Here is a 23,331-nt window from a genome sequence, read left to right as displayed (position 1 = left end):
TTCCACTTCACCCTACAGTCCGAACATTGACGACATCCTTGTCTATATTTTGTCACAAATTTCACGTCTATTGTTTTTTAACTTTTTCAAGATGTCAATTACCCAGGATAACAACGAGCTATTGGAAAAAGAAAGGTGAAACGTAGAATGGCTTCAACTTTCAGTGCTGGATGCCACCGAGCTGCAGCGCGCCCTGCTGAGGCCAGTTTCTGTAGTGGAGTGGTCATCACGGTCGCCTAACACGCGAAAGTTCCCCCGGTCGAAACTGGGCCGAGACTGCTTTGTTCTTCACTTGCAGCCTTTTACACGGACAAGAACGGAGCTTTCTTGCTTGCTCTCCCATCTGCAAACCTGCCATCGAAAATGCTCGAACAAATCTGCTCTCTTTGTGAAATGTGATGCAATTCCATTAAATTAGTTTGCAAAGCATTGTAAAGTTTTTCTCCAACCTGGGTCTGATCATATGACATTCTGCTTCAGAGTGTAGTTACCGCGTTCTGAATCTTCCACCAAAAGCAGTACCGCATTTGCATTCCTTGTGCAGGCAGGCCGGTTCAAAGACAGGGAAGAAGCTGACGCGCTGGTGTCACAGTACACCACGGATTCCTGAACTAGTCTGTCTGTCAAATGTAGCCCAAAGTCGTATCTGAAAGACCTCATTTGGAAGCCGCCTGTCGTTATTCAACGTGCGAGAATTGGCAGCAGAGGTGCTGAATCATGGTTTGGATCAGTGCGCTCGTTAGTGACTCATTCATTCAGCAACAGCAATGAAAGAAATTACACTCTCAGAGGAACATTTGAACTTGTGCTTTCATAACGTCGCTAGTATTAAAATGCGTCCTGAGATCTAAGCCGTGTTGGAACTTAAACGGAGGAATCGACAGAGAGGCTACAGAATGACATCGCATCCTTTTGGTTTTCTTTAAATCACTGACGAGCAGGAAAATGTAAACGGGGAGAGCGAGTGGGAAAGTGAGGCAGTTGCAGCTCTGCTGAAATTCCTTCTTTGTAAGTAACTCAGCAGCAAGAGACGTGAAGGTGACTCATGTGTGAGAGCTCTTCACATCGAGAACAAAAAGCACTCAAGGGCAGTTAGCACCTCTCCCGGAGTGGGGGTGGGGTGAGCAGTAACTTCTGTTACTCTGTTCAGAAACTGCCTTTTCGATTGACTTGGACAGAAACTGCATTTCTAATAAGCACCATGGAGTTTAGCAAAATGTATTGAGTCGCTCCTTGTCGATTCCCACACAGGTTTCCAACTCAGTTGATATCCATGTGGCTCATGTCCAGGTGTGGACATCTCTGCAGTGAATGGCACGGTTAAGGTAAAAGGCAAGGAAAGTGACTGAAACGATGCTGCACGGTATGATGTGGAACACGGCCTGCTCAGCTTTGTGCATTTTCCCTGTAGTCCGGTGTGTTTCGTGTTCCGTGTAAATGTGAAAGTTGTCCTGTTCGAGCAATGGGTGAAATCATTCAGTCAAGCAAGAATCGAAATTGAAGTAATGTCAAGCAGCTCATGGTGATTTGACCAAATCATAACCGAACATATATTCTCACGCAGTCACAGATACATTTGTCGCTGAAAGAGTCTGAGAAGATAGACTCAGCTTACTATTGATTTTTGTCCGGATTGATGGGCTTTCATGATCTGCTGCGAAATTGACATTGTAGCCGGGCACATTCCAGCAGCTGTGCGAGTCGGAGAGGGACCATGGAGGATCCTCAACTGAGGATCTGGAAAATTTCACGAGGCATGGTCAGTCGGAGCAAAAGTAAGGAAATCGTTTGTTTCTGCAGTGTTTTCAAGATGTCAATTCCCCTGGATAACAACGAGCTGTTGGAAAAAGAAAGGTGAAACGGAGAATGTCTTCACCTTTCAGTGCTGGGTGCCAGAGAACCGCAGCGCGGCCGGCTGAGGCCGGTTTCTGTAGTGTAGTGGTCATCACGTTCGCCTTACACGCGAAAGGTCCCCAGTTCGAAACCGGGCAGAAACTGCTTTGTTCTCAATTGCAGCCTTTTACAAGCCGAGCGGTCTGATGTGCTGGATCCAGGTTCCAGTCCTGAAAGGGGTGTGGGTTCGAATCCCACCACTGCTATTTCAGCTGATCAACTCCATCGCCGCAGCACTGTTAAAATGCTGCTTCGATCCCCGCTGCCTGGATTCCCCCGGGTATTTAACTGTGGTATGGAAACGTGTTGACTATTGCAACGTTTCTCTGCTGTCGTGATGGTAATCGCTTCGACTCTCGCTTTACATTGCAGGCAAGTTGAGTTTTTACTGGAACCGAATGGAGACTGTTATTTCATCGCTGTTGTGAAACAGAGTCCTGCGGTGAGTCGATTCATCATTATTTGGCTTTCTGGCGAATGGAAAATCGTTCCAATGAATATGTTATTGAATTTCTCCCATTTCCATCGTTTCCGTCCTGGAGACATCTGAAGGGAAAAGTAATCTCATCGAGACTGTGATTGTTGAAATTCACTTTTTTTATGGCCCATACTTATGATATTCGTTCTTTCTCTCTTTTCAGCATTGTCTGGGAAGTGGTGGTGCACTAAGGCTGCAGTATGTTTGAAAGAGTAGTTTGGAATTGACCTGTTGTTAGTTGTGAGATTACTTTATGCCTCTTGACCTCGGACTCTCTCACATTTAGCGTTCATGCTTCGCTGTGTCTGAATATGCTTTAGCTATGCCAGCTTTGATTGTGTTCCGTGTTAAATGCTTTCTGTTTGCGATTCGCTCAATACGTTACGATTTAACACGGGTTCTGCGGTAACTTCCAGCAGCAAAAATCCTCAACTGAGGATCTGGGAAAATTTCACGAAGTATGGTCAGTCGGAGCAAAAGTAAGGAAGTCGTTTGTTTCTGCAGTGTTTCACAATACTACCTTTCCCGTGAGCAGTCGAACAGACTAAATGATTGTGCCACAGACTGCGATGGAAAGCTCCGCTAGAAAGTAATCCTTTAAAACCGGTGTAAGCAACACAAGGTTATTGGGGTACACCGCGTGGAAACAGATACTTCGGTGTATCTCATCCATGCTCACCACATAAACAAAATGAAACAAGTCCCGTTCCACAGCATTTGGCCTCAATCCCTCAAAACCCATCGTATTCCAGAAACTCATCCGATTACCATTGCAATTTTCTGAGTGTAATAGCCTCCTCCACTCCCTCTGGTAGCTCATTCCATACACCCATAACCTTGTTGGTGGGAAATGTGCCTCGGGGTCCTTTGTCAATTTCTGACCACTCACCTTAAACCTATGCTCTCGAGTTTCCAACTCACCCTAGCTTGGGTAAAACACGTAAATACTCAGTTTACAACCCTTCCATAAAATCATGTCGCAGCCGTTATGCTGCCGGGAAAGTTGTCCCAGCCTATTCCACTTCACCCTACAGTCCGAACATTGACGACATCCTTGTCTATATTTTGTCACAAATTTCACGTCTATTGTTTTTTAACTTTTTCAAGATGTCAATTACCCAGGATAACAACGAGCTATTGGAAAAAGAAAGGTGAAACGTAGAATGGCTTCAACTTTCAGTGCTGGATGCCACCGAGCTGCAGCGCGCCCTGCTGAGGCCAGTTTCTGTAGTGGAGTGGTCATCACGGTCGCCTAACACGCGAAAGTTACCCCGGTCGAAACTGGGCCGAGACTGCTTTGTTCTTCACTTGCAGCCTTTTACACGGACAAGAACGGAGCTTTCTTGCTTGCTCTCCCATCTGCAAACCTGCCATCGAAAATGCTCGAACAAATCTGCTCTCTTTGTGAAATGTGATGCAATTCCATTAAATTAGTTTGCAAAGCATTGTAAAGTTTTTCTCCAACCTGGGTCTGATCATATGACATTCTGCTTCAGAGTGTAGTTACCGCGTTCTGAATCTTCCACCAAAAGCAGTACCGCATTTGCATTCCTTGTGCAGGCAGGCCGGTTCAAAGACAGGGAAGAAGCTGACGCGCTGGTGTCACAGTACACCACGGATTCCTGAACTAGTCTGTCTGTCAAATGTAGCCCAAAGTCGTATCTGAAAGACCTCATTTGGAAGCCGCCTGTCGTTATTCAACGTGCGAGAATTGGCAGCAGAGGTGCTGAATCATGGTTTGGATCAGTGCGCTCGTTAGTGACTCATTCATTCAGCAACAGCAATGAAAGAAATTACACTCTCAGAGGAACATTTGAACTTGTGCTTTCATAACGTCGCTAGTATTAAAATGCGTCCTGAGATCTAAGCCGTGTTGGAACTTAAACGGAGGAATCGACAGAGAGGCTACAGAATGACATCGCATCCTTTTGGTTTTCTTTAAATCACTGACGAGCAGGAAAATGTAAACGGGGAGAGCGAGTGGGAAAGTGAGGCAGTTGCAGCTCTGCTGAAATTCCTTCTTTGTAAGTAACTCAGCAGCAAGAGACGTGAAGGTGACTCATGTGTGAGAGCTCTTCACATCGAGAACAAAAAGCACTCAAGGGCAGTTAGCACCTCTCCCGGAGTGGGGGTGGGGTGAGCAGTAACTTCTGTTACTCTGTTCAGAAACTGCCTTTTCGATTGACTTGGACAGAAACTGCATTTCTAATAAGCACCATGGAGTTTAGCAAAATGTATTGAGTCGCTCCTTGTCGATTCCCACACAGGTTTCCAACTCAGTTGATATCCATGTGGCTCATGTCCAGGTGTGGACATCTCTGCAGTGAATGGCACGGTTAAGGTAAAAGGCAAGGAAAGTGGCATCTGGAACAGACACAGTGACTGAAACGATGCTGCACGGTATGATGTGGAACACGGCCTGCTCAGCTTTGTGCATTTTCCCTGTAGTCCGGTGTGTTTCGTGTTCCGTGTAAATGTGAAAGTTGTCCTGTTCGAGCAATGGGTGAAATCATTCAGTAAAGCAAGAATCGAAATTGAAGTAATGTCAAGCAGCTCATGGTGATTTGACCAAATCATAACCGAACATATATTCTCACGCAGTCACAGATACATTTGTCGCTGAAAGAGTCTGAGAAGATAGACTCAGCTTACTATTGATTTTTGTCCGGATTGATGGGCTTTCATGATCTGCTGCGAAATTGACATTGTAGCCGGGCACATTCCAGCAGCTGTGCGAGTCGGAGAGGGACCATGGAGGATCCTCAACTGAGGATCTGGAAAATTTCACGAGGCATGGTCAGTCGGAGCAAAAGTAAGGAAATCGTTTGTTTCTGCAGTGTTTTCAAGATGTCAATTCCCCTGGATAACAACGAGCTGTTGGAAAAAGAAAGGTGAAACGGAGAATGTCTTCACCTTTCAGTGCTGGGTGCCAGAGAACCGCAGCGCGGCCGGCTGAGGCCGGTTTCTGTAGTGTAGTGGTCATCACGTTCGCCTTACACGCGAAAGGTCCCCAGTTCGAAACCGGGCAGAAACTGCTTTGTTCTCAATTGCAGCCTTTTACAAGCCGAGCGGTCTGATGTGCTGGATCCAGGTTCCAGTCCTGAAAGGGGTGTGGGTTCGAATCCCACCACTGCTATTTCAGCTGATCAACTCCATCGCCGCAGCACTGTTAAAATGCTGCTTCGATCCCCGCTGCCTGGATTCCCCCGGGTATTTAACTGTGGTATGGAAACGTGTTGACTATTGCAACGTTTCTCTGCTGTCGTGATGGTAATCGCTTCGACTCTCGCTTTACATTGCAGGCAAGTTGAGTTTTTACTGGAACCGAATGGAGACTGTTATTTCATCGCTGTTGTGAAACAGAGTCCTGCGGTGAGTCGATTCATCATTATTTGGCTTTCTGGCGACTGGAAAATCGTTCCAATGAATATGTTATTGAATTTCTCCCATTTCCATCGTTTCCGTCCTGGAGACATCTGAAGGGAAAAGTAATCTCATCGAGACTGTGATTGTTGAAATTCACTTTTTTTATGGCCCATACTTATGATATTCGTTCTTTCTCTCTTTTCAGCATTGTCTGGGAAGTGGTGGTGCACTAAGGCTGCAGTATGTTTGAAAGAGTAGTTTGGAATTGACCTGTTGTTAGTTGTGAGATTACTTTATGCCTCTTGACCTCGGACTCTCTCACATTTAGCGTTCATGCTTCGCTGTGTCTGAATATGCATTAGCTATGCCAGCTTTGATTGTGTTCCGTGTTAAATGCTTTCTGTTTGCGATTCGCTCAATACGTTACGATTTAACACGGGTTCTGCGGTAACTTCCAGCAGCAAAAATCCTCAACTGAGGATCTGGGAAAATTTCACGAAGTATGGTCAGTCGGAGCAAAAGTAAGGAAGTCGTTTGTTTCTGCAGTGTTTCACAATACTACCTTTCCCGTGAGCAGTCGAACAGACTAAATGATTGTGCCACAGACTGCGATGGAAAGCTCCGCTAGAAAGTAATCCTTTAAAACCGGTGTAAGCAACACAAGGTTATTGGGGTACACCGCGTGGAAACAGATACTTCGGTGTATCTCATCCATGCTCACCACATAAACAAAATGAAACAAGTCCCGTTCCACAGCATTTGGCCTCAATCCCTCAAAACCCATCGTATTCCAGAAACTCATCCGATTACCATTGCAATTTTCTGAGTGTAATAGCCTCCTCCACTCCCTCTGGTAGCTCATTCCATACACCCTAACCTTGTTGGTGGGAAATGTGCCTCGGGGTCCTTTGTCAATTTCTGACCACTCACCTTAAACCTATGCTCTCGAGTTTCCAACTCACCCTAGCTTGGGTAAAACACGTAAATACTCAGTTTACAACCCTTCCATAAAATCATGTCGCAGCCGTTATGCTGCCGGGAAAGTTGTCCCAGCCTATTCCACTTCACTCTACAGTCCGAACATTGACGACATCCTTGTCTATATTTTGTCACAAATTTCACGTCTATTTTTTTTTAACTTTTTCAAGATGTCAATTACCCAGGATAACAACGAGCTATTGGAAAAAGAAAGGTGAAACGTAGAATGGCTTCAACTTTCAGTGCTGGATGCCACCGAGCTGCAGCGCGCCCTGCTGAGGCCAGTTTCTGTAGTGGAGTGGTCATCACGGTCGCCTAACACGCGAAAGTTCCCCCGGTCGAAACTGGGCCGAGACTGCTTTGTTCTTCACTTGCAGCCTTTTACACGGACAAGAACGGAGCTTTCTTGCTTGCTCTCCCATCTGCAAACCTGCCATCGAAAATGCTCGAACAAATCTGCTCTCTTTGTGAAATGTGATGCAATTCCATTAAATTAGTTTGCAAAGCATTGTAAAGTTTTTCTCCAACCTGGGTCTGATCATATGACATTCTGCTTCAGAGTGTAGTTACCGCGTTCTGAATCTTCCACCAAAAGCAGTACCGCATTTGCATTCCTTGTGCAGGCAGGCCGGTTCAAAGACAGGGAAGAAGCTGACGCGCTGGTGTCACAGTACACCACGGATTCCTGAACTAGTCTGTCTGTCAAATGTAGCCCAAAGTCGTATCTGAAAGACCTCATTTGGAAGCCGCCTGTCGTTATTCAACGTGCGAGAATTGGCAGCAGAGGTGCTGAATCATGGTTTGGATCAGTGCGCTCGTTAGTGACTCATTCATTCAGCAACAGCAATGAAAGAAATTACACTCTCAGAGGAACATTTGAACTTGTGCTTTCATAACGTCGCTAGTATTAAAATGCGTCCTGAGATCTAAGCCGTGTTGGAACTTAAACGGAGGAATCGACAGAGAGGCTACAGAATGACATCGCATCCTTTTGGTTTTCTTTAAATCACTGACGAGCAGGAAAATGTAAACGGGGAGAGCGAGTGGGAAAGTGAGGCAGTTGCAGCTCTGCTGAAATTCCTTCTTTGTAAGTAACTCAGCAGCAAGAGACGTGAAGGTGACTCATGTGTGAGAGCTCTTCACATCGAGAACAAAAAGCACTCAAGGGCAGTTAGCACCTCTCCCGGAGTGGGGGTGGGGTGAGCAGTAACTTCTGTTACTCTGTTCAGAAACTGCCTTTTCGATTGACTTGGACAGAAACTGCATTTCTAATAAGCACCATGGAGTTTAGCAAAATGTATTGAGTCGCTCCTTGTCGATTCCCACACAGGTTTCCAACTCAGTTGATATCCATGTGGCTCATGTCCAGGTGTGGACATCTCTGCAGTGAATGGCACGGTTAAGGTAAAAGGCAAGGAAAGTGACTGAAACGATGCTGCACGGTATGATGTGGAACACGGCCTGCTCAGCTTTGTGCATTTTCCCTGTAGTCCGGTGTGTTTCGTGTTCCGTGTAAATGTGAAAGTTGTCCTGTTCGAGCAATGGGTGAAATCATTCAGTAAAGCAAGAATCGAAATTGAAGTAATGTCAAGCAGCTCATGGTGATTTGACCAAATCATAACCGAACATATATTCTCACGCAGTCACAGATACATTTGTCGCTGAAAGAGTCTGAGAAGATAGACTCAGCTTACTATTGATTTTTGTCCGGATTGATGGGCTTTCATGATCTGCTGCGAAATTGACATTGTAGCCGGGCACATTCCAGCAGCTGTGCGAGTCGGAGAGGGACCATGGAGGATCCTCAACTGAGGATCTGGAAAATTTCACGAGGCATGGTCAGTCGGAGCAAAAGTAAGGAAATCGTTTGTTTCTGCAGTGTTTTCAAGATGTCAATTCCCCTGGATAACAACGAGCTGTTGGAAAAAGAAAGGTGAAACGGAGAATGTCTTCACCTTTCAGTGCTGGGTGCCAGAGAACCGCAGCGCGGCCGGCTGAGGCCGGTTTCTGTAGTGTAGTGGTCATCACGTTCGCCTTCCACGCGAAAGGTCCCCAGTTCGAAACCGGGCAGAAACTGCTTTGTTCTCAATTGCAGCCTTTTACAAGCCGAGCGGTCTGATGTGCTGGATCCAGGTTCCAGTCCTGAAAGGGGTGTGGGTTCGAATCCCACCACTGCTATTTCAGCTGATCAACTCCATCGCCGCAGCACTGTTAAAATGCTGCTTCGATCCCCGCTGCCTGGATTCCCCCGGGTATTTAACTGTGGTATGGAAACGTGTTGACTATTGCAACGTTTCTCTGCTGTCGTGATGGTAATCGCTTCGACTCTCGCTTTACATTGCAGGCAAGTTGAGTTTTTACTGGAACCGAATGGAGACTGTTATTTCATCGCTGTTGTGAAACAGAGTCCTGCGGTGAGTCGATTCATCATTATTTGGCTTTCTGGCGACTGGAAAATCGTTCCAATGAATATGTTATTGAATTTCTCCCATTTCCATCGTTTCCGTCCTGGAGACATCTGAAGGGAAAAGTAATCTCATCGAGACTGTGATTGTTGAAATTCACTTTTTTTATGGCCCATACTTATGATATTCGTTCTTTCTCTCTTTTCAGCATTGTCTGGGAAGTGGTGGTGCACTAAGGCTGCAGTATGTTTGAAAGAGTAGTTTGGAATTGACCTGTTGTTAGTTGTGAGATTACTTTATGCCTCTTGACCTCGGACTCTCTCACATTTAGCGTTCATGCTTCGCTGTGTCTGAATATGCATTAGCTATGCCAGCTTTGATTGTGTTCCGTGTTAAATGCTTTCTGTTTGCGATTCGCTCAATACGTTACGATTTAACACGGGTTCTGCGGTAACTTCCAGCAGCAAAAATCCTCAACTGAGGATCTGGGAAAATTTCACGAAGTATGGTCAGTCGGAGCAAAAGTAAGGAAGTCGTTTGTTTCTGCAGTGTTTCACAATACTACCTTTCCCGTGAGCAGTCGAACAGACTAAATGATTGTGCCACAGACTGCGATGGAAAGCTCCGCTAGAAAGTAATCCTTTAAAACCGGTGTAAGCAACACAAGGTTATTGGGGTACACCGCGTGGAAACAGATACTTCGGTGTATCTCATCCATGCTCACCACATAAACAAAATGAAACAAGTCCCGTTCCACAGCATTTGGCCTCAATCCCTCAAAACCCATCGTATTCCAGAAACTCATCCGATTACCATTGCAATTTTCTGAGTGTAATAGCCTCCTCCACTCCCTCTGGTAGCTCATTCCATACACCCTAACCTTGTTGGTGGGAAATGTGCCTCGGGGTCCTTTGTCAATTTCTGACCACTCACCTTAAACCTATGCTCTCGAGTTTCCAACTCACCCTAGCTTGGGTAAAACACGTAAATACTCAGTTTACAACCCTTCCATAAAATCATGTCGCAGCCGTTATGCTGCCGGGAAAGTTGTCCCAGCCTATTCCACTTCACTCTACAGTCCGAACATTGACGACATCCTTGTCTATATTTTGTCACAAATTTCACGTCTATTTTTTTTTAACTTTTTCAAGATGTCAATTACCCAGGATAACAACGAGCTATTGGAAAAAGAAAGGTGAAACGTAGAATGGCTTCAACTTTCAGTGCTGGATGCCACCGAGCTGCAGCGCGCCCTGCTGAGGCCAGTTTCTGTAGTGGAGTGGTCATCACGGTCGCCTAACACGCGAAAGTTCCCCCGGTCGAAACTGGGCCGAGACTGCTTTGTTCTTCACTTGCAGCCTTTTACACGGACAAGAACGGAGCTTTCTTGCTTGCTCTCCCATCTGCAAACCTGCCATCGAAAATGCTCGAACAAATCTGCTCTCTTTGTGAAATGTGATGCAATTCCATTAAATTAGTTTGCAAAGCATTGTAAAGTTTTTCTCCAACCTGGGTCTGATCATATGACATTCTGCTTCAGAGTGTAGTTACCGCGTTCTGAATCTTCCACCAAAAGCAGTACCGCATTTGCATTCCTTGTGCAGGCAGGCCGGTTCAAAGACAGGGAAGAAGCTGACGCGCTGGTGTCACAGTACACCACGGATTCCTGAACTAGTCTGTCTGTCAAATGTAGCCCAAAGTCGTATCTGAAAGACCTCATTTGGAAGCCGCCTGTCGTTATTCAACGTGCGAGAATTGGCAGCAGAGGTGCTGAATCATGGTTTGGATCAGTGCGCTCGTTAGTGACTCATTCATTCAGCAACAGCAATGAAAGAAATTACACTCTCAGAGGAACATTTGAACTTGTGCTTTCATAACGTCGCTAGTATTAAAATGCGTCCTGAGATCTAAGCCGTGTTGGAACTTAAACGGAGGAATCGACAGAGAGGCTACAGAATGACATCGCATCCTTTTGGTTTTCTTTAAATCACTGACGAGCAGGAAAATGTAAACGGGGAGAGCGAGTGGGAAAGTGAGGCAGTTGCAGCTCTGCTGAAATTCCTTCTTTGTAAGTAACTCAGCAGCAAGAGACGTGAAGGTGACTCATGTGTGAGAGCTCTTCACATCGAGAACAAAAAGCACTCAAGGGCAGTTAGCACCTCTCCCGGAGTGGGGGTGGGGTGAGCAGTAACTTCTGTTACTCTGTTCAGAAACTGCCTTTTCGATTGACTTGGACAGAAACTGCATTTCTAATAAGCACCATGGAGTTTAGCAAAATGTATTGAGTCGCTCCTTGTCGATTCCCACACAGGTTTCCAACTCAGTTGATATCCATGTGGCTCATGTCCAGGTGTGGACATCTCTGCAGTGAATGGCACGGTTAAGGTAAAAGGCAAGGAAAGTGGCATCTGGAACAGACACAGTGACTGAAACGATGCTGCACGGTATGATGTGGAACACGGCCTGCTCAGCTTTGTGCATTTTCCCTGTAGTCCGGTGTGTTTCGTGTTCCGTGTAAATGTGAAAGTTGTCCTGTTCGAGCAATGGGTGAAATCATTCAGTCAAGCAAGAATCGAAATTGAAGTAATGTCAAGCAGCTCATGGTGATTTGACCAAATCATAACCGAACATATATTCTCACGCAGTCACAGATACATTTGTCGCTGAAAGAGTCTGAGAAGATAGACTCAGCTTACTATTGATTTTTGTCCGGATTGATGGGCTTTCATGATCTGCTGCGAAATTGACATTGTAGCCGGGCACATTCCAGCAGCTGTGCGAGTCGGAGAGGGACCATGGAGGATCCTCAACTGAGGATCTGGAAAATTTCACGAGGCATGGTCAGTCGGAGCAAAAGTAAGGAAATCGTTTGTTTCTGCAGTGTTTTCAAGATGTCAATTCCCCTGGATAACAACGAGCTGTTGGAAAAAGAAAGGTGAAACGGAGAATGTCTTCACCTTTCAGTGCTGGGTGCCAGAGAACCGCAGCGCGGCCGGCTGAGGCCGGTTTCTGTAGTGTAGTGGTCATCACGTTCGCCTTCCACGCGAAAGGTCCCCAGTTCGAAACCGGGCAGAAACTGCTTTGTTCTCAATTGCAGCCTTTTACAAGCCGAGCGGTCTGATGTGCTGGATCCAGGTTCCAGTCCTGAAAGGGGTGTGGGTTCGAATCCCACCACTGCTATTTCAGCTGATCAACTCCATCGCCGCAGCACTGTTAAAATGCTGCTTCGATCCCCGCTGCCTGGATTCCCCCGGGTATTTAACTGTGGTATGGAAACGTGTTGACTATTGCAACGTTTCTCTGCTGTCGTGATGGTAATCGCTTCGACTCTCGCTTTACATTGCAGGCAAGTTGAGTTTTTACTGGAACCGAATGGAGACTGTTATTTCATCGCTGTTGTGAAACAGAGTCCTGCGGTGAGTCGATTCATCATTATTTGGCTTTCTGGCGACTGGAAAATCGTTCCAATGAATATGTTATTGAATTTCTCCCATTTCCATCGTTTCCGTCCTGGAGACATCTGAAGGGAAAAGTAATCTCATCGAGACTGTGATTGTTGAAATTCACTTTTTTTATGGCCCATACTTATGATATTCGTTCTTTCTCTCTTTTCAGCATTGTCTGGGAAGTGGTGGTGCACTAAGGCTGCAGTATGTTTGAAAGAGTAGTTTGGAATTGACCTGTTGTTAGTTGTGAGATTACTTTATGCCTCTTGACCTCGGACTCTCTCACATTTAGCGTTCATGCTTCGCTGTGTCTGAATATGCTTTAGCTATGCCAGCTTTGATTGTGTTCCGTGTTAAATGCTTTCTGTTTGCGATTCGCTCAATACGTTACGATTTAACACGGGTTCTGCGGTAACTTCCAGCAGCAAAAATCCTCAACTGAGGATCTGGGAAAATTTCACGAAGTATGGTCAGTCGGAGCAAAAGTAAGGAAGTCGTTTGTTTCTGCAGTGTTTCACAATACTACCTTTCCCGTGAGCAGTCGAACAGACTAAATGATTGTGCCACAGACTGCGATGGAAAGCTCCGCTAGAAAGTAATCCTTTAAAACCGGTGTAAGCAACACAAGGTTATTGGGGTACACCGCGTGGAAACAGATACTTCGGTGTATCTCATCCATGCTCACCACATAAACAAAATGAAACAAGTCCCGTTCCACAGCATTTGGCCTCAATCCCTCAAAACCCATCGTATTCCAGAAACTCATCCGATTACCATTGCAATTTTCTGAGTGTAATAGCCTCCTCCACTCCCTCTGGTAGCTCATTCCATACACCCTAACCTTGTTGGTGGGAAATGTGCCTCGGGGTCCTTTGTCAATTTCTGACCACTCACCTTAAACCTATGCTCTCGAGTTTCCAACTCACCCTAGCTTGGGTAAAACACGTAAATACTCAGTTTACAACCCTTCCATAAAATCATGTCGCAGCCGTTATGCTGCCGGGAAAGTTGTCCCAGCCTATTCCACTTCACTCTACAGTCCGAACATTGACGACATCCTTGTCTATATTTTGTCACAAATTTCACGTCTATTTTTTTTTAACTTTTTCAAGATGTCAATTACCCAGGATAACAACGAGCTATTGGAAAAAGAAAGGTGAAACGTAGAATGGCTTCAACTTTCAGTGCTGGATGCCACCGAGCTGCAGCGCGCCCTGCTGAGGCCAGTTTCTGTAGTGGAGTGGTCATCACGGTCGCCTAACACGCGAAAGTTCCCCCGGTCGAAACTGGGCCGAGACTGCTTTGTTCTTCACTTGCAGCCTTTTACACGGACAAGAACGGAGCTTTCTTGCTTGCTCTCCCATCTGCAAACCTGCCATCGAAAATGCTCGAACAAATCTGCTCTCTTTGTGAAATGTGATGCAATTCCATTAAATTAGTTTGCAAAGCATTGTAAAGTTTTTCTCCAACCTGGGTCTGATCATATGACATTCTGCTTCAGAGTGTAGTTACCGCGTTCTGAATCTTCCACCAAAAGCAGTACCGCATTTGCATTCCTTGTGCAGGCAGGCCGGTTCAAAGACAGGGAAGAAGCTGACGCGCTGGTGTCACAGTACACCACGGATTCCTGAACTAGTCTGTCTGTCAAATGTAGCCCAAAGTCGTATCTGAAAGACCTCATTTGGAAGCCGCCTGTCGTTATTCAACGTGCGAGAATTGGCAGCAGAGGTGCTGAATCATGGTTTGGATCAGTGCGCTCGTTAGTGACTCATTCATTCAGCAACAGCAATGAAAGAAATTACACTCTCAGAGGAACATTTGAACTTGTGCTTTCATAACGTCGCTAGTATTAAAATGCGTCCTGAGATCTAAGCCGTGTTGGAACTTAAACGGAGGAATCGACAGAGAGGCTACAGAATGACATCGCATCCTTTTGGTTTTCTTTAAATCACTGACGAGCAGGAAAATGTAAACGGGGAGAGCGAGTGGGAAAGTGAGGCAGTTGCAGCTCTGCTGAAATTCCTTCTTTGTAAGTAACTCAGCAGCAAGAGACGTGAAGGTGACTCATGTGTGAGAGCTCTTCACATCGAGAACAAAAAGCACTCAAGGGCAGTTAGCACCTCTCCCGGAGTGGGGGTGGGGTGAGCAGTAACTTCTGTTACTCTGTTCAGAAACTGCCTTTTCGATTGACTTGGACAGAAACTGCATTTCTAATAAGCACCATGGAGTTTAGCAAAATGTATTGAGTCGCTCCTTGTCGATTCCCACACAGGTTTCCAACTCAGTTGATATCCATGTGGCTCATGTCCAGGTGTGGACATCTCTGCAGTGAATGGCACGGTTAAGGTAAAAGGCAAGGAAAGTGGCATCTGGAACAGACACAGTGACTGAAACGATGCTGCACGGTATGATGTGGAACACGGCCTGCTCAGCTTTGTGCATTTTCCCTGTAGTCCGGTGTGTTTCGTGTTCCGTGTAAATGTGAAAGTTGTCCTGTTCGAGCAATGGGTGAAATCATTCAGCAAAGCAAGAATCGAAATTGAAGTAATGTCAAGCAGCTCATGGTGATTTGACCAAATCATAACCGAACATATATTCTCACGCAGTCACAGATACATTTGTCGCTGAAAGAGTCTGAGAAGATAGACTCAGCTTACTATTGATTTTTGTCCGGATTGATGGGCTTTCATGATCTGCTGCGAAATTGACATTGTAGCCGGGCACATTCCAGCAGCTGTGCGAGTCGGAGAGGGACCATGGAGGATCCTCAACTGAGGATCTGGAAAATTTCACGAGGTATGGTCAGTCGGAGCAAAAGTAAGGAAATCGTTTGTTTCTGCAGTGTTTTCAAGATGTCAATTCCCCTGGATAACAACGAGCTGTTGGAAAAAGAAAGGTGAAACGGAGAATGTCTTCACCTTTCAGTGCTGGGTGCCAGAGAACCGCAGCGCGGCCGGCTGAGGCCGGTTTCTGTAGTGTAGTGGTCATCACGTTCGCCTTCCACGCGAAAGGTCCCCAGTTCGAAACTGGGCAGAAACTGCTTTGTTCTCAATTGCAGCCTTTTACAAGCCGAGCGGTCTGATGTGCTGGATCCAGGTTCCAGTCCTGAAAGGGGTGTGGGTTCGAATCCCACCACTGCTATTTCAGCTGATCAACTCCATCGCCGCAGCACTGTTAAAATGCTGCTTCGATCCCCGCTGCCTGGATTCCCCCGGGTATTTAACTGTGGTATGGAAACGTGTTGACTATTGCAACGTTTCTCTGCTGTCGTGATGGTAATCGCTTCGACTCTCGCTTTACATTGCAGGCAAGTTGAGTTTTTACTGGAACCGAATGGAGACTGTTATTTCATCGCTGTTGTGAAACAGAGTCCTGCGGTGAGTCGATTCATCATTATTTGGCTTTCTGGCGAATGGAAAATCGTTCCAATGAATATGTTATTGAATTTCTCCCATTTCCATCGTTTCCGTCCTGGAGACATCTGAAGGGAAAAGTAATCTCATCGAGACTGTGATTGTTGAAATTCACTTTTTTTATGGCCCATACTTATGATATTCGTTCTTTCTCTCTTTTCAGCATTGTCTGGGAAGTGGTGGTGCACTAAGGCTGCAGTATGTTTGAAAGAGTAGTTTGGAATTGACCTGTTGTTAGTTGTGAGATTACTTTATGCCTCTTGACCTCGGACTCTCTCACATTTAGCGTTCATGCTTCGCTGTGTCTGAATATGCTTTAGCTATGCCAGCTTTGATTGTGTTCCGTGTTAAATGCTTTCTGTTTGCGATTCGCTCAATACGTTACGATTTAACACGGGTTCTGCGGTAACTTCCAGCAGCAAAAATCCTCAACTGAGGATCTGGGAAAATTTCACGAAGTATGGTCAGTCGGAGCAAAAGTAAGGAAGTCGTTTGTTTCTGCAGTGTTTCACAATACTACCTTTCCCGTGAGCAGTCGAACAGACTAAATGATTGTGCCACAGACTGCGATGGAAAGCTCCGCTAGAAAGTAATCCTTTAAAACCGGTGTAAGCAACACAAGGTTATTGGGGTACACCGCGTGGAAACAGATACTTCGGTGTATCTCATCCATGCTCACCACATAAACAAAATGAAACAAGTCCCGTTCCACAGCATTTGGCCTCAATCCCTCAAAACCCATCGTATTCCAGAAACTCATCCGATTACCATTGCAATTTTCTGAGTGTAATAGCCTCCTCCACTCCCTCTGGTAGCTCATTCCATACACCCATAACCTTGTTGGTGGGAAATGTGCCTCGGGGTCCTTTGTCAATTTCTGACCACTCACCTTAAACCTATGCTCTCGAGTTTCCAACTCACCCTAGCTTGGGTAAAACACGTAAATACTCAGTTTACAACCCTTCCATAAAATCATGTCGCAGCCGTTATGCTGCCGGGAAAGTTGTCCCAGCCTATTCCACTTCACTCTACAGTCCGAACATTGACGACATCCTTGTCTATATTTTGTCACAAATTTCACGTCTATTTTTTTTTAACTTTTTCAAGATGTCAATTACCCAGGATAACAACGAGCTATTGGAAAAAGAAAGGTGAAACGTAGAATGGCTTCAACTTTCAGTGCTGGATGCCACCGAGCTGCAGCGCGCCCTGCTGAGGCCAGTTTCTGTAGTGGAGTGGTCATCACGGTCGCCTAACACGCGAAAGTTACCCCGGTCGAAACTGGGCCGAGACTGCTTTGTTCTTCACTTGCAGCCTTTTACACGGACAAGAACGGAGCTTTCTTGCTTGCTCTCCCATCTGCAAACCTGCCATCGAAAATGCTCGAACAAATCTGCTCTCTTTGTGAAATGTGATGCAATTCCATTAAATTAGTTTGCAAAGCATTGTAAAGTTTTTCTCCAACCTGGGTCTGATCATATGACATTCTGCTTCAGAGTTCTGAATCTTCCACCAAAAGCAGTACCGCGTTTGCATTCCTTGTGCAGGCAGGCCGGTTCAAAGACAGGGAAGAAGCTGACGCGCTGGTGTCACAGGACACCACCGATTCCTGAACTAGTCTGTCTGTCAAATGTAGCCCAAAGTCGTATCTGAAAGACCTCAATTGGAAGCTGTCTGTCGTTATTCAACGTGCGAGAATTGGCAGCAGAGGTGCTGAATCATGGTTTGGATCAGTGCGCTCGTTAGTGACTCATTCAATCAGCAACAGCAATGAAAGAAATTACACTCTCAGAGGAACATTTGGACTTGTGCTTTCATAACGTCGCTAGTATTAAGGTGCGTCCCGATATCTAAGCCATGTTGGAACTGAAACGGAGGAATCGACAGAGAGGCAACAGAATGACATCGCATCCTGATGGTTTTCTTTAAATCACTGACGAGCAGGAAAATGTAAACGGGGAGAGCGAGTGGGAAAGTGAGGCAGTTGCAGCTCTGCTGAAATTCCTTCTTTGTAAGTAACTCAGCAACAACAGACGTGAAGGTGACTCATGCGTGAGAGCTCTTCACATCGAAAACAAAAAGCACTCAAGGGCAGTTAGCACCTCTCCCGGAGTGGGGGTGGGGTGAGCAGTAACTTCTGTTACTTTGTTCAGAAACTGCCTTTTCGATTGACTTGGACAGAAACTGCATTTCTAATAAGCACCATGGAGTTTAGCAAAATGTATTGAGTCGCTCCTTGTCGATTCCCACACAGGTTTCCAACTCAGTTGATATCCATGTGGCTCATGTCCAGGTGTGGACATCTCTGCAGTGAATGGCACGGTTAAGGTAAAAGGCAAGGAAAGTGGCATCTCGAACAGACACAGTGACTGAAACTATGCTGCACGGTATGATGTGGAACACGGCCTGCTCAGCTTTGTGCATTTTCCCTGTAGTCCGGTGTGTTTCGTGTTCCGTGTAAATGTGAAAGTTGTCCTGTTCGAGCAATGGGTGAAATCATTCAGTCAAGCAAGAATCGAAATTGAAGTAATGTCAAGCAGCTCATGGTGATTTGACCAAATCATAACCGAACATATATTCTCACGCAGTCACAGATACATTTGTCGCTGAAAGAGTCTGAGAAGATAGACTCAGCTTACTATTGATATTTGTCCGGATTGATGGGCTTTCATTATCTGCTGCGAAATTGACTTTGTAGCCGGGCACATTCCAGCAGCTGTGCGAGTCGGAGAGGGACCATGGAGGATCCTCAACTGAGGATCTGGAAAATTTCACGAGGTATGGTCAGTCGGAGCAAAAGTAAGGAAATCGTTTGTTTCTGCAGTGTTTTCAAGATGTCAATTCCCCTGGATAACAACGAGCTGTTGGAAAAAGAAAGGTGAAACGGAGAATGTCTGCACCTTTCAGTGCTGGGTGCCCGAGAACCGCGGCGCGGCCGGCTGAGGCCGGTTTCTGAAGTGTAGTGGTCATCACGTCCGCCTTACACGCGAAAGGTTCCCCAGTTCGAAACTGGGCAGAAACTGCTTTGTTCTCAATTGCAGCCTTTTACAAGCCGAGCGGTCTAATGTGCTGGATCCAGGTTCCAGTCCTGAAAGGGGTGTGGGTTCGAATCCCACCACTGCTATTTCAGCTGATCAACTCCATCGCCGCAGCACTGTTAAAATGCTGCTTCGATCCCCGCTGCCTGGATTCCCCCGGGTATTTAACTGTGGTATGGAAACGTGTTGACTATTGCAACGTTTCTCTGCTGTCGTGATGGTAATGGCTTCGACTCTCGCTTTACATTGCAGGCAAGTTGAGTTTTTACTGGAACCGAATGGAGACTGTTATTTCATCGCTGTTGTGAAACAGAGTCCTGCGGTGAGTCGATTCATCATTATTTGGCTTTCTGGCGACTGGAAAATCGTTCCAATGAATATGTTATTGAATTTCTCCCATTTCCATCGTTTCCATCCTGGAGACATCTGAAGGGAAAGGTAATCTCATCGAGACTGTGATTGTTGAAATTTACTTTTTTTATGGACCATACTTATGATATTCGTTCTTTCTCTCTTTTCAGCATTGTCTGGGAAGTGGTGGTGCACTAAGGCTGCAGTATGTTTGAAAGAGTAGTTTGGAATTGACCTGTTGTTAGTTGTGAGATTACTTTATGCCTCTTGATCTCGGACTCTCTCACATTTAGCGTTCATGCTTCGCTGTGTCTGAATATGCATTAGCTATGCCAGCTTTGATTGTGTTCCGTGTTAAATGCTTTCTGTTTGCGATTGGCTCAATACGTTACGATTTAACACGGGTTCTGCGGTAACTTCCAGCAGCAAAAATCCTCAACTGAGGATCTGGGAAAATTTCACAATGAATGGTCAGTCGGAGCAAAAGTAAGGTAGTGGTTCGTTTCTGCAGTGTTTCACAATACTACCTTTCCCGTGAGCAGTCGAACAGACTAAATGATTGTGCCACAGACTGCGACGGCAAGCTCCGCTGAAAAGTAATCCTTTCAAACCGGTGTAAGCAACACAAGGTTATTGGGGTACACCGCGTGGAAACAGATACTTCTGTGTATCTCATTCATGCTCACCACATAAACAAAATGAAACAAGTCCCGTTGCACAGCATTTGGCATCAATCCCTCAAAACCCATCGTATTCCAGAAACTCATCCGATTACCATTGCAATTTTCTGAGTGTAATAGCCTCCCCCACTCCCTCTGGTAGCTCATTCCATACACCCATAACCTTGTTGGTGGGAAATGTGCCTCGGGGTCCTTTGTCAATTTCTGACCACTCACCTTAAACCTATGCTCTCGAGTTTCCAACTCACCCTAGCTTGGGTAAAACACGTAAATACTCAGTTTACAACCCTTCCATAAAATCATGTCGCAGCCGTTATGCTGCCGGGAAAGTTGTCCCAGCCTATTCCACTTCACTCTACAGTCCGAACATTGACGACATCCTTGTCTATATTTTGTCACAAATTTCACGTCTATTTTTTTTTTTAACTTTTTCAAGATGTCAATTACCCAGGATAACAACGAGCTATTGGAAAAAGAAAGGTGAAACGTAGAATGGCTTCAACTTTCAGTGCTGGATGCCACCAAGCTGCAGCGCGCCCTGCTGAGGCCAGTTTCTGTAGAGGAGTGGTCATCACGGTCGCCTAACACGCGAAAGTTCCCCGGTCGAAACAGGGCAGAGACTGCTTTGTTCTTCACTTGCAGCCTTTTACACGGACAAGAACGGAGCTTTCTTGCTTGCTCTCCCATCTGCAAACCTGCCATCGAAAATGCTCGAACAAATCTGCTCTCTTTGTGAAATGTGATGCAATTCCATTAAATTAGTTTGCAAAGCATTGTAAAGTTTTTCTCCAACCTGGGTCTGATCATATGACATTCTGCTTCAGAGTGTAGTTACCGCGTTCTGAATCTTCCACCAAAAGCAGTACCGCATTTGCATTCCTTGTGCAGGCAGGCCGGTTCAAAGACAGGGAAGAAGCTGACGCGCTGGTGTCACAGTACACCACGGATTCCTGAACTAGTCTGTCTGTCAAATGTAGCCCAAAGTCGTATCTGAAAGACCTCATTTGGAAGCCGCCTGTCGTTATTCAACGTGCGAGAATTGGCAGCAGAGGTGCTGAATCATGGTTTGGATCAGTGCGCTCGTTAGTGACTCATTCATTCAGCAACAGCAATGAAAGAAATTACACTCTCAGAGGAACATTTGAACTTGTGCTTTCATAACGTCGCTAGTATTAAAATGCGTCCTGAGATCTAAGCCGTGTTGGAACTTAAACGGAGGAATCGACAGAGAGGCTACAGAATGACATCGCATCCTTTTGGTTTTCTTTAAATCACTGACGAGCAGGAAAATGTAAACGGGGAGAGCGAGTGGGAAAGTGAGGCAGTTGCAGCTCTGCTGAAATTCCTTCTTTGTAAGTAACTCAGCAGCAAGAGACGTGAAGGTGACTCATGCGTGAGAGCTCTTCACATCGAGAACAAAAAGCACTCAAGGGCAGTTAGCACCTCTCCCGGAGTGGGGGTGGGGTGAGCAGTAACGTCTGTTACTCTGTTCAGAAACTGCCTTTTCGATTGACTTGGACAGAAACTGCATTTCTAATAAGCACCATGGAGTTTAGCAAAATGTATTGAGTCGCTCCTTGTCGATTCCCACACAGGTTTCCAACTCAGTTGATATCCATGTGGCTCATGTCCAGGTGTGGACATCTCTGCAGTGAATGGCACGGTTAAGGTAAAAGGCAAGGAAAGTGGCATCTCGAACAGACACAGTGACTGAAACGATGCTGCACGGTATGATGTGGAACACGGCCTGCTCAGCTTTGTGCATTTTCCCTGTAGTCCGGTGTGTTTCGTGTTCCGTGTAAATGTGAAAGTTGTCCTGTTCGAGCAATGGGTGAAATCATTCAGTAAAGCAAGAATCGAAATTGAAGTAATGTCAAGCAGCTCATGGTGATTTGACTAAATCATAACCGAACATATATTCTCACGCAGTCACAGATACATTTGTCGCTGAAAGAGTCTGAGAAGATAGACTCAGCTTACTATTGATTTTTGTCCGGATTGATGGGCTTTCATGATCTGCTGCGAAATTGACATTGTAGCCGGGCACATTCCAGCAGCTGTGCGAGTCGGAGAGGGACCATGGAGGATCCTCAACTGAGGATCTGGAAAATTTCACGAGGTATGGTCAGTCGGAGCAAAAGTAAGGAAATCGTTTGTTTCTGCAGTGTTTTCAAGATGTCAATTCCCCTGGATAACAACGAGCTGTTGGAAAAAGAAAGGTGAAACGGAGAATGTCTTCACCTTTCAGTGCTGGGTGCCAGAGAACCGCAGCGCAGCCGGCTGAGGCCGGTTTCTGTAGTGTAGTGGTCATCACGTTCGCCTTACACGCGAAAGGTCCCCAGTTCGAAACTGGGCGGAAACTGCTTTGTTCTCAATTGCAGCCTTTTACAAGCCGAGCGGTCTAATGTGCTGGATCCAGGTTCCAGTCCTGAAAGGGATGTGGGTTCGAATCCCACCACTGCTATTTCAGCTGATCAACTCCATCGCCGCAGCACTGTTAAAATGCTGCTTCGATCCCCGCTGCCTGGATTCCCCCGGGTATTTAACTGTGGTATGGAAACGTGTTGACTATTGCAACGTTTCTCTGCTGTCGTGATGGTAATCGCTTTGACTCTCGCTTTACATTGCAGGCAAGTTGAGTTTTTACTGGAACCGAATGGAGACTGTTATTTCATCGCAGTTGTGAAACAGAGTCCTGCGGTGAGTCGATTCATCGTTATTTGGCTTTCTGGCGAATGGAAAATCGTTCCAATGAATATGTTATTGAATTTCTCCCATTTCCATCCTTTCTGTCCTGGAGACATCTGAAGGGAAAAGTAATCTCATCGAGACTGTGATTGTTGAAATTCACTTTTTTTATGGACCATACTTATGATATTCGTTCTTTCTCTCTTTTCAGCATTGTCTGGGAAGTGGTGGTGCACTAAGGCTGCAGTATGTTTGAAAGAGTAGTTTGGAATTGACCTGTTGTTAGTTGTGAGATTACTTTATGCCTCTTGACCTCGGACTGTCTCACATTTCGCATTCATGCTTCGCTGTGTCTGAATATGCATTAGGTATGCCCGTTTTGTTTGTGTTCCATGTTGAATGCTTTCTGTTTGCGATTCGCTCAATACGTTACGATTTAACACGGGTTCTGAGGTAACTGTAAGCAGCAAAATTCCTCAACTGAGGATCTGGGAAAATTTCACAAAGTATGGTCAGTCGGAGCAAAAGTAAGGAAGTCGTTTGTTTCTGCAGTGTTTCACAATACTACCTTTCCCGTGAGCAGTCGAACAGACTA

General features: G+C 45.7%; 6 non-coding genes across 6 annotated transcripts; all 6 read left to right on the top strand.

The window, feature by feature from the left end:
• The first annotated feature begins 1,924 nt into the window (after positions 1 to 1,924).
• On the top strand, positions 1,925 to 1,997 carry trnav-uac (transfer RNA valine (anticodon UAC)). The gene has a single exon. It is a non-coding gene; the product is annotated as a tRNA-Val (tRNA).
• A 3,335-nt stretch (positions 1,998 to 5,332) lies between these two features.
• Positions 5,333 to 5,405, top strand: trnav-uac (transfer RNA valine (anticodon UAC)). The gene has a single exon. It is a non-coding gene; the product is annotated as a tRNA-Val (tRNA).
• Positions 5,406 to 8,718: 3,313 nt separating this feature from the next.
• Positions 8,719 to 8,791, top strand: trnag-ucc (transfer RNA glycine (anticodon UCC)). The gene has a single exon. It is a non-coding gene; the product is annotated as a tRNA-Gly (tRNA).
• A 3,334-nt stretch (positions 8,792 to 12,125) lies between these two features.
• On the top strand, positions 12,126 to 12,198 carry trnag-ucc (transfer RNA glycine (anticodon UCC)). The gene has a single exon. It is a non-coding gene; the product is annotated as a tRNA-Gly (tRNA).
• Positions 12,199 to 15,532: 3,334 nt separating this feature from the next.
• On the top strand, positions 15,533 to 15,605 carry trnag-ucc (transfer RNA glycine (anticodon UCC)). The gene has a single exon. It is a non-coding gene; the product is annotated as a tRNA-Gly (tRNA).
• Positions 15,606 to 22,337: 6,732 nt separating this feature from the next.
• On the top strand, positions 22,338 to 22,410 carry trnav-uac (transfer RNA valine (anticodon UAC)). Its single transcript has one exon. It is a non-coding gene; the product is annotated as a tRNA-Val (tRNA).
• Positions 22,411 to 23,331: the final 921 nt, after the last annotated feature.

The sequence above is a fragment of the Hemiscyllium ocellatum genome, chromosome 39 (assembly GCF_020745735.1).
Source record: "Hemiscyllium ocellatum isolate sHemOce1 chromosome 39, sHemOce1.pat.X.cur, whole genome shotgun sequence".
Lineage (NCBI taxonomy): Eukaryota > Metazoa > Chordata > Chondrichthyes > Orectolobiformes > Hemiscylliidae > Hemiscyllium > Hemiscyllium ocellatum.
The sequence above is the reverse complement of the archived record's forward strand: the minus strand, read 5'-3'. Positions and strand labels throughout refer to the sequence as shown.